Source organism: Scardinius erythrophthalmus (genome assembly GCF_964197995.2).
Source record: "Scardinius erythrophthalmus genome assembly, chromosome: 5".
Taxonomy (NCBI): domain Eukaryota; kingdom Metazoa; phylum Chordata; class Actinopteri; order Cypriniformes; family Leuciscidae; genus Scardinius; species Scardinius erythrophthalmus.
The window spans coordinates 34,907,610-34,917,525 of NC_138225.1; positions in this window are offsets into that span (position 1 = coordinate 34,907,610).

The following is a 9,916-nucleotide window of genomic DNA, read 5'->3' on the forward strand; positions in this document are numbered from 1 at the left end:
TAAATAAAACCATGGACACAAACATGTACAGGGGCGCCGTACCATGATACAGCCCCTGCAGCATTGTGTCATTTTACAGTGAAGTGCATTGCACTGTCCTTACCCTAATTTTGATTTATTGTCCCTACATAAATTAGAACAATTTGCTTTAAAATTCTCTCCCGTGGCCTCTCTCTGGGGAGCTGCTGATGTTTAACATGTCTGAAATACATATTGGATTAGTGCGCTTTGTTTCTCCCCAACAGCAGGTGTTTCATCTTGGCTGATGGCCGAACTTAAATGTGTTAGGACAGCAAACCCCTGAAGAAAAAGCTCTCACATCAGAACCTGAAAAAGGAAATCCTCAGACGGCATGCATGACTTATCAACATATGAATAATCCACAGCTAGAGACACAGTTTTGTTCAAAACACTAGAAATACATTGGAACGTAATACTGTACTACTAAAATAACACAAAGTGTTTTGCATTATCTTAAATTGCAATAAAATGACTTGCATTTTTTTCTGTCTAGTGTTAAGTGCCATTTATTTCTTGTTTTCACATGAAAAAGTTTCGAAGGCCTAAACAGGAAAAAAATGTCAAGGACAAGGTACTTGAAAACTACAACACTGTCCAATTTATGGCATCTAGCATGCATTTTAACATGAGTTTTATTATGTGGAATTACTCCCGGGTCTAATTAAGCAGGGGTACATGGAAAGAACATTTGTTAAAACAGAAATGACTCAAGATAATTGAAATGCTTTTTTTGTGTGTTTTGCAGTTTATGTGGATGAGACTAGAAGAGCATATTAAATAAAGACTTCGTCAAAAGTGTTTTGACAAATGTGCTCTTTATTAATCTTGTTCATTCAGTACGTCACAACAACAATCTTATTAAATGTCTTATTCAGTCAATAGTGAATCACAGTGATGGTCACATTAACCTGTAAATATGAATGCTAATGTTAAAATGATATGTAATATGAGATAAAAAAAACACATTTCTGGTTTGATGTATACTTAAGCTGCACTGACGGGGCCAAGCAGTTTCATGAGAAAATTTGATTTGATTTGGCATGAATTTGTACGATTTGATTGTACGAAAATGTATGGTTTTAAAAAAAAGAAAATCTTTAAATCAGGGGGGCAAAAAAACGTACAAAAGACATGATCATACAGTAATTCACCAAAAAAAAGTAAAATAGTTACAAATTACCATGAGAGTGTTTTGGATGGGGCTTTGGGGTGAATAAAACAGAAAAGGTTGGAAAAACACTGGTAAAGTGTAGAAATCTGGTTTCTCAAAACCTATTGTTAAAGTGCCATTTTTGGGGCATTGTTAAAAACTGATAGCAGTGAAAAATGTTGCGATAAAAGGGAAACATGCAGAAAAACAAATCTTCTTCTGCTCCCTTGGCAACACTGACGGACTCAATCCTCGTCCTTCTCAACATTACTTATCTCAGTGACACGAAGTAAATGGTGCTAATGAATTATCTTAATGGACATCACAATTGGTTTGTGAATACTATGCTTCCTATGGTTAAGCATAACATTTATTTTTCCCCAAGAAGGATAATGCATTGGTAACACAACCTTAATTTTAACGGCACTTGCTCCGAAATCACAGTCTCAAACTGTTCTAGTTTAATCTAGTTTAATTTCTAGAGATCTAGTGTAGTCAAGTAGTATAGTAAGTCTTGTATATAGTGCCAAAGGAGCTGTGCAGTTTGTAATGAATTTGCCAATATAAAAGGCCAACTTTCTCTCTCAAATAAAATATAATTATACAAATATTATTTACACCTCAACCTTTTTGGCTCGAAAGCCCCCCATTACCCAACAAATTATTGGAAAGCTGGTAAAATGATGGCAATGTTGCATGTTTTCAACCTTTTTTGTAACAGAAACTTGAAGTGTTGGTATTAAATTCATTAAACACGATTCATTTTGTGATTCTATTCAAGATTTCGATTCTGTGTCATTTAAATAAAAACAAAATATATTAAAGGGATATCTAAAACAACATAATATCTAACATTTATTTTTATTTTGGTTAGCTAGTTTTAATAAAAGGAAGATTGCATTGAGCAGTCCAATAATCAAATATGATAATAATCTTGACAGATCAAGAAACTGAAATGACTTGGAGGATGATTGGACTCCATTTGTGATCCTTATTTGTTCAATAAATCAGACACAGTTTCATGTCACAGAGAAGTGTTTCTTCAAATGAAGGCTCAGCGCTTTGCAGTCGAGGGTCTAATCAGAAGAGTAAACTCTGCTATATTTCAATTTGAAGGGGCTCTGGTCCGCTAAGCAGTGCCAAGCATGTCGATAAATAGCAAAGTCTTCTTACACACACCCTGTTTTCTGATAATCACAGATTCACTCATTTACGTCAGGATTTACTAAACAGAGACTCCCAGAACCTTTGAGATCTTCTCCAAGATAGATCAAAATTAATGGGGGACTGGTATTAGTAATAATGTTAAAATGCGAAAATACATATTTTATGTTTAAATTGTAACTTAAGAACATTAAATGTAAGTGTATGATATACATTTGAGTAAGTAATGACTGCAAGGAACCGATTTCCTCAACAACAGTTGCATAAAAGAGGCAGTAAAATCCTAAAGCACACACTGTCAATAGTGCAAATAAAATAAAAGTGACTTCTCCAGAACCTACACAATCCATGTTATCGGTCTAAGCATGCATTTTGGTGAAGCCACAATCGTTATTCATCAGGCAGGCGCTGCTTTAAGACCTCCTCAATTAAAGAACTGTCACTTTCAATTAGACCCCTTTCTACACTGCCTCACAGGGGAGTGAGGTGTAAACAAAGGAAAGTTTCTAAACATCAATTCTGAGAGGCGCACTGACTGCAGCGTCCCAGAGAGAACGCTCTTGACTGCACTAGTGGCTGAAGAATTAGCTTCTGGAGGACAAACTCCTGGAAAAAAAGGACAGACAGTGTTAATGTCTATTTCCCCTTGGAACCAAAGTGATGTAGCCCCCACTAGGTGCTCAGATATGAGACACATTTAAATTTAAATAGCCCCTCACAGCCACCAGCCTCTTAATTGACTGAGAATCGTCATTGGAGGAGAGCAACCCCATCTGTGATTTAAATCTTTGAAATTGGCATATTTGCAAGAGCAACATTGAAGATTTTGCAGAAAAGCAATTTGCTTTTAGTGGTATGTACTGTACGTAGACTCAAAATATCTGTTTGTTGACTGTGTAATAGACACGTTGTTTATTTTTTTTATGCTAAGGACCTAGAGGAAATTTTCAAACTATACTGTATTATGTGAACAATATATGTTGACAGCATATCTTGTCAGTGTAACTACCATTAAAGTCCCCCTGTGGTATAAAGTCAAGATTGTAATATTGTTTGTATGTCTATGTGGTGTTTTTAATATGCTTTAAAGGGATAGTTCACTTTGAAATTAAATTTTGGTATGTTTTAGCTTACCTCAAGGGCATCCAAGATGTAGGTGTCTTTTTTTCCGCAGTAGTTTCAATTTTGATATTTTTAGGTCAAACCGTTCTTGTCTGTCAGTCATTTAATGCAGGTCTATGGTCACGGTCTCAAAGAGCATGCACAGAGTCCAAATTAAAACAATTCCCCATCGTCCAAATTAAACAATTCCCCATCGTAAGTACACATTGATGGCCTAAGACACGAAACGAGCGGTTTGTGTGAGAAAACAAACAGTATTTATATCGTTTTTACCTCTTGTAACACAGCAACGTCCAAGTGATCTGAGGGCGCGCGCGCATCCTGGTGTGTGACGTGTACGCAGACTGGTGCATAGATATGTACACTAGATGTCGCCTTAAAGACATTCGTTCCAATGAACTGCCGTAGAAAAGGTGACATCTGGTGTATATATCTATGCACCAGTCTGCGTACACGTCACACACCAGGATGCGCGCGCGCCCTCAGATCACTTGGACGTGGCTGTGAATAAGAGGTAAAAACGATATAAATACTGTTCGTTTTCTCACACAAACCGCTCGTTTCGTGTCTTAGGCCATCAATGTGTACTTACGATGGGGAATTGTTTAATTTGGACGATGGGGAATTGTTTTAATTTGGACTCTGTGCATGCTCTTTGAGACAGTGACCATAGACCTGCATGATATGACTGTCAGACAAGAACGGTTTGACCTAAAAATATCAAAATTGAAACTACTGCGGAAAAAAAACACCTACATCTTGGATGCCCTTGAGGTAAGCTAAAACATACCAAAATTTAATTTCAAAGTGAACTATCCTTTTAAGACAAACCATGTGCAAATTCATAACACACCATTGCTGAGTATTTTCTCTTCAAAACTGCAGAGAACCAAAGACAATCTCAAAAACACGGTTTGAAATCGCTGGTGTTTCTGACGTCACAAACTACCTTGCAATCGTGTGATCGCTAACGAGTGGATCTTTGGCTGAATCCGAAATTGCCCCCTATACCCTCAAATATGGCGTTATTTGAGGGGACAGCCACTTGTGGTGTCCGAAACCATAGTGGACGTTATTGAGTGCACTTATTCAATCCCACATTGCACCGCAACAACGAGTGTACAACTGATGTATGCTCAACGGCTGTTTGAATTCGCTCGCTCGTTTTCATTCACTCCTTCAAGTGAACAGTATTAGTGGACTAGCATAGGGAATAGTGAATGGGGGCGATTTCGGATTCAGCCTTTGAGCTGGTGTGAATGAGTGGAGGCAGGGCTTATTTGCATATTCATAGAACCGCGATACTAAATGAGGCAAGGGTGTAGAGTTACATTCAAGCTATTAGATTAAGCTACATTCAAGCTACTCAACCTAAGGAAAAATGTTTAAATAAGTCATTTTGTTGATCTGTGAAATATAAGCGAAGTTTGTCATTGTACTTTTTTGTTGTGTATTTTTCATTAATAATAATAATAAACCCACCATTCAAGCAATTGCTTCCCCTGAACTGCCGCTAAACGAAAGTAAAATGTGCACGACCGCACAGGAATTCATAAGCAATTGAGGCAAAAGAGGTGAAAAAGAAAGAAAAACTCCAATGTCAACATGACAAAAATTAACTAAAAACTAAAAACGTTTTCCTTTGCGTTTTATACATACAGATGACAAAGTTGTCAAAATGATCCATTCACATGGATCTGTGAAAATGATTAAAACAATGTATTATTCATGCCAGGCCAGTAGTTGGCGATGTCACTTTGTAAAGAAACACTACGCACCTACAGACTGAACAGGCACATGGCGTTTTTGTAGTTTACATACGGTATCGTTTTCATTTACTTGCTGTGAAACCTTTTTCAAAAGTTTGCATTTTTTAGGCCCCCAAAATGCTGTTGTCGTGTATATGAAGTACAGCCAAAACGCATAATAAGTTGTCTGGTTTTTAACAGTGAAAACAGTGTCATGTAAACTGGCCCTACATACACAGGAGCAAACAAGGGAACTAAACGAGACACAGGTGTAACTAATCAGTAACCAAGGAAAGTAGCAAGGGAATTAACAAGACTTAACTGTAAGGAAACACAAGAAACAGGCACATGGATGAAAACGCAAGAACATAAACCTGACAAGTTGAAAGATCAAAATTCCACAGGAGGAATTATAATTTAGCAAAATCAAAAAAAAAATTGAGTTTGGAAGGCACTTTCTGTCTTACTCAGATTAACCCAACAATCCCTTTATTACAGATAAAAGTATAGAGCATTTCAGAATATTAATACAACTAATTGTGCAAAAGCTAGTCTTTGCTGTATTTTCTTCAGTGGGTGACATAATAGAAGTATGGATATTGTTCATGGATTTTGTTATATTAATTATAGACATCTGCAATAGTTGTGAAGCAGTGGTAGTAGAGATGCAACCGCAAAACTACTGAACCTTTGATTACAGCTTCTATATTCCTCAAACAAAGAATCAGACATTCAGCAATGCCAAGACCAAAAATGTAAATGTAAACTCAAGGGTGATTCAAATCAGAGCAACTTAAACACATTTGCCAAAAATAAAATTGTCTAATGGTTTTGTTTACTGGATATAATGACTAGTCTTAATTGTAATTTAAAAGTCTTAATTGTAAATTACTGAATGCATTTATCCATTTATGGACTTGAGTTTAAGGTTTTGTGTGTGGTTAGTGAAATTGTTGTTGGTTGAAAGTATATGAGTAAAATAGTATTATGCTACTATAAAGTGAATAAAAGGGTTGATGGCTGATGTTTTCTCAGGCCTCTTTGCCCATAAGCTGCACTCTGCCCTGATTCGCTTCCTAATTGGTTGTAAATAAATCATTAACTTGAAAGCAAAACAAATCTAACAGCAACAAAAAGAAAGAGCACGAGCGAGAGATGAACTTCCCGATTCTTGGAAGGAGGCACCGGAGGCAGCGAGGCAAGTGTTAAGCACAGATCTCATTTGAAGTCGCTCTATAGACGAGAGAGGCACTTAACACCGTGGCATTTATTATTGCAGCATGTGTATTTCTTGCTCTTGTTTGAACTGGGATTCACAAAACCAGCCTAAAAGCCTGTTTCAATTTATCAGTGGGAATGTTTTGAATAAACCAGCATGCTTTCTTCTTCTCTTTCATACGGAACCTATTTGACAACCTGAGCGCACAATGATAAACGAAAAACCTTTGACTTTTCTTTATGTTTTTCTTTCTCTTTTCTACCATCATTCAAATAAGAAATACAATTACACAGGTCCCGGACTTCTTTGGTGGGATTTTAAGTGCCGCCCTCCTTTACCGAATGACTTGAAATAATGAGGAAGCTTTCTTTCATGATTAGATGTGGGTGCACTGGCAACCTCAGCTCCCAGATAGACTGAAGAAGCCACTTAAATGAAGGCATCCTCTTCAGTGCTTTCTGCATTGGCCCCGTGCTGCATTGTACATTCACCCTTAATTACAGAATATAGAGAAATCCAGCCTGCGAAAAGAAAGTGGCACGAGCGTTCATTACGTCACAGCTGTGCACCTGCCGCTGAGTGTTTGTGTTGAACCTCAAGGATCTGGTCAATAGAGGCTATCAAAACAGCAGCATTCACCAGCAGCGTCACCGGCACAAAAAGGTTATTTTTGATCATTTGTAACAAACATCGCTCTGATCAAGAGAAAGCATCAGTAATGCACAATGGAAAAGGCAGAGGGATGCACTGATGCCAATAAGCCAACTTGAATTGGGAGGTTTTCTGAAGCTGTTAATGGGATGCCTTTTCGGTTCATGTCATATATCAATTATTTCTTAGCTTTACTATAATAAAAGTCTATCGGGGGATAAAGCAACCCCGCTTTTCCTTGGTTGCTTTGATGGTCTTCTAAGGCACAACTCTGTACTTTCTATGCCTGTGGATCCCTATGTCTGTTTAAGGGCTGCCCTGTCTTCATGTCACCCAGTCAATTTTCTGATAAATTACTCTAACGAACTGAACACAGATCAGCCCAATTAAGCCTCTAACTACTTGACAGACTCCTTGCTGAAGTGGTGCATACCACCAAAAGTGAGGTAGAGTGGCTGTTTATCTATAGTAATAGTACAGAATGACTCCATTTAAGAGAAAAGAGACAAAGTCGTCACACAGAATTGTTGTAATCATCCTTAGTCACAGGAAATGTCTCATTATTATTGTGCTTGTACAAAAAAGCTTCATGACATGTTTTTTAATCAAAATAACTTGTTTATGAAGGTCACATTAAAGCACATAGCCTTATAATTTTTACCCTTGTCCCACATACATCTTAAAATCTGGAAATATTTCACATATTAAAAACAAATGATATTTGAAACAATGGATGAAATATTCTACATCTATTTATCATATTTATTCAATGTTTTTAATGTTTAGATCCTCAAATTAACTCGTCTTTTTTAAATTAGTGTACTTTACTGTTACAGAACTGACTGTTTACATTACAGACTGTTACAGAGCAATTTTACAATATAAGAATTCATCCTACTAATACAATCGATTTTAACATTTTAAAAACAAAATGATCAAAACAATGAATTTAATATTTATTCAATATTATGGACAGAAATGACACAAATTGCAACAGTCCTCAATGATCTCAGCTGTATAGCGAGTTTACGGTAGTTATTTCTACGACACACTCTCAGAAAAAAAGGTACAAAACCTGTCACTGTGGCGGTACCTTTTCAAAAGGTACACTTTTGTACCTAAAGAGTGCATATTAGTCCCTCAAAGGTACATATTGGTACCAAAAGTGTACATATTAGTACCTAAATGGTACATTTTAGAACCTTTTTGAAGGGTACTGTCCCAGTGACAGCTTTTGTACCTTTTTTTTGAGAGCAGCTAAAAATGTCCTTTAATAACGTTTTTTAAGACTTCAGGAGCATGCATCATGCCTGATAAATAAGAAATGCATAAAGAAAAACAAAAGTAGAAAAGTTAATATCACTTGTGAACAAAATATCCAATCAAGTTGTAATTTAAATATGTAGGATACATAAATTGCAATGAAATTAGCCTCAGCGAAACAAAGGAAATTGGTTATTTTATTCTAAAAGCGTTTCAAATGCCGTTTGCACCCCTGTCATTTGAATCACAAATTGTTAAACGTAATACATCATTTGAGATTTAGTGGTGGAAAAGTTCATGATGTTCCAGTCAAAAAAGAGGAAAATGACAGAACTGATTCACTGAGGGTAAATTAAATATATTATTTAGGGTGTGAAAAGTGTGTTTTAAAAGAGTTTATTTTCTTTAAAAGGGTCAAAAGGGCCAAAAGTGCCTATAGTTGAAGAAACAACATTATTCCTCAGGCTAATTTTCTCCAGTACAACTTGAAGTTTGAGTTGTTTTGAATTGAGAAAAGGAATGGAGAGAGGCTGGGAGAGAAAGAGAGTTAGCGGGGAGCTGAATGTTTAGAAATCAGCAGGCGGATGAACAGAAGAAGATGGCAGGCTATTTGAATACTGATATGGCCCACCGTTTCTCTTATTTCCATTAATGACATGCTCATCAAGGGCAAACAAGAGAAGCCATCGCCGCCCCATTCCATCCACGCCTGTCACAGCATGGTGATGGGCCGCTTTTTTGTGTGCGTGTGCGTATGCGTTCCACTGTCTATCTCAGGGCTGAGCTCAGCGACCTACACAATAAAGTGTGAGACTATTCCTCTCTGTCACACTGGACAGGCGGTTCCGGGCTGAGACAAGCTCTGTTCCCTCACCCTAAACCATCCAAACGTATCCTCTACCAGAGGACGCTGCTATATACTGTGACACGGCCAAATTACAGGCCGTTCATGTCACCTCTTCTGGTGTCCCACCAGGAGGCCAGGAAATCAAGCTGTCACATCAGGCCAGTGAGTCTGCACATCTCTTCAACGCTTCTCTGTAATAGCCTGTGCCACAAACTAGACAGGCCACATTCTCCAGTTTATTCTGGGATGCTATCAGGTGTCTCATTATTGCTTCTTGCTGGTTCAAAGAGATTGTAAATTGGGCTCCTGTGGTGATGATTGGAGTGGGTTAGATCCCACCGCTAGATATTTTCTTTCAGCCGGCAATAGATCCCATTTTATAGGCATTCTAGGGGACAATTAGTATTTAAAATTGGCCTTCTGTCTAAAAGCTGATTAACCTTTCTGGTATCATGCATCTGATTGCTCATAATGATTTAATATAAAGTACATACTCATTTAGTAGCGTTACAGAGTCGCAAATGTCATCTCCAGCAACTTTGAGAGTTTAAGGGCATGACTAAGTTAAGATCATAAAACATCTCAGAAAGCACTATAAAAAAGCTTCAGCATTCCCGTTTCTCACTTTCAAAGAAGATGACTGAAAGGTATAAGGGCTTGCCTGGTCATAGCCGATTCATCATTGTCAATTTATATTTTTATGAATGTATAAAAGTTATAGTTTCAGCCAA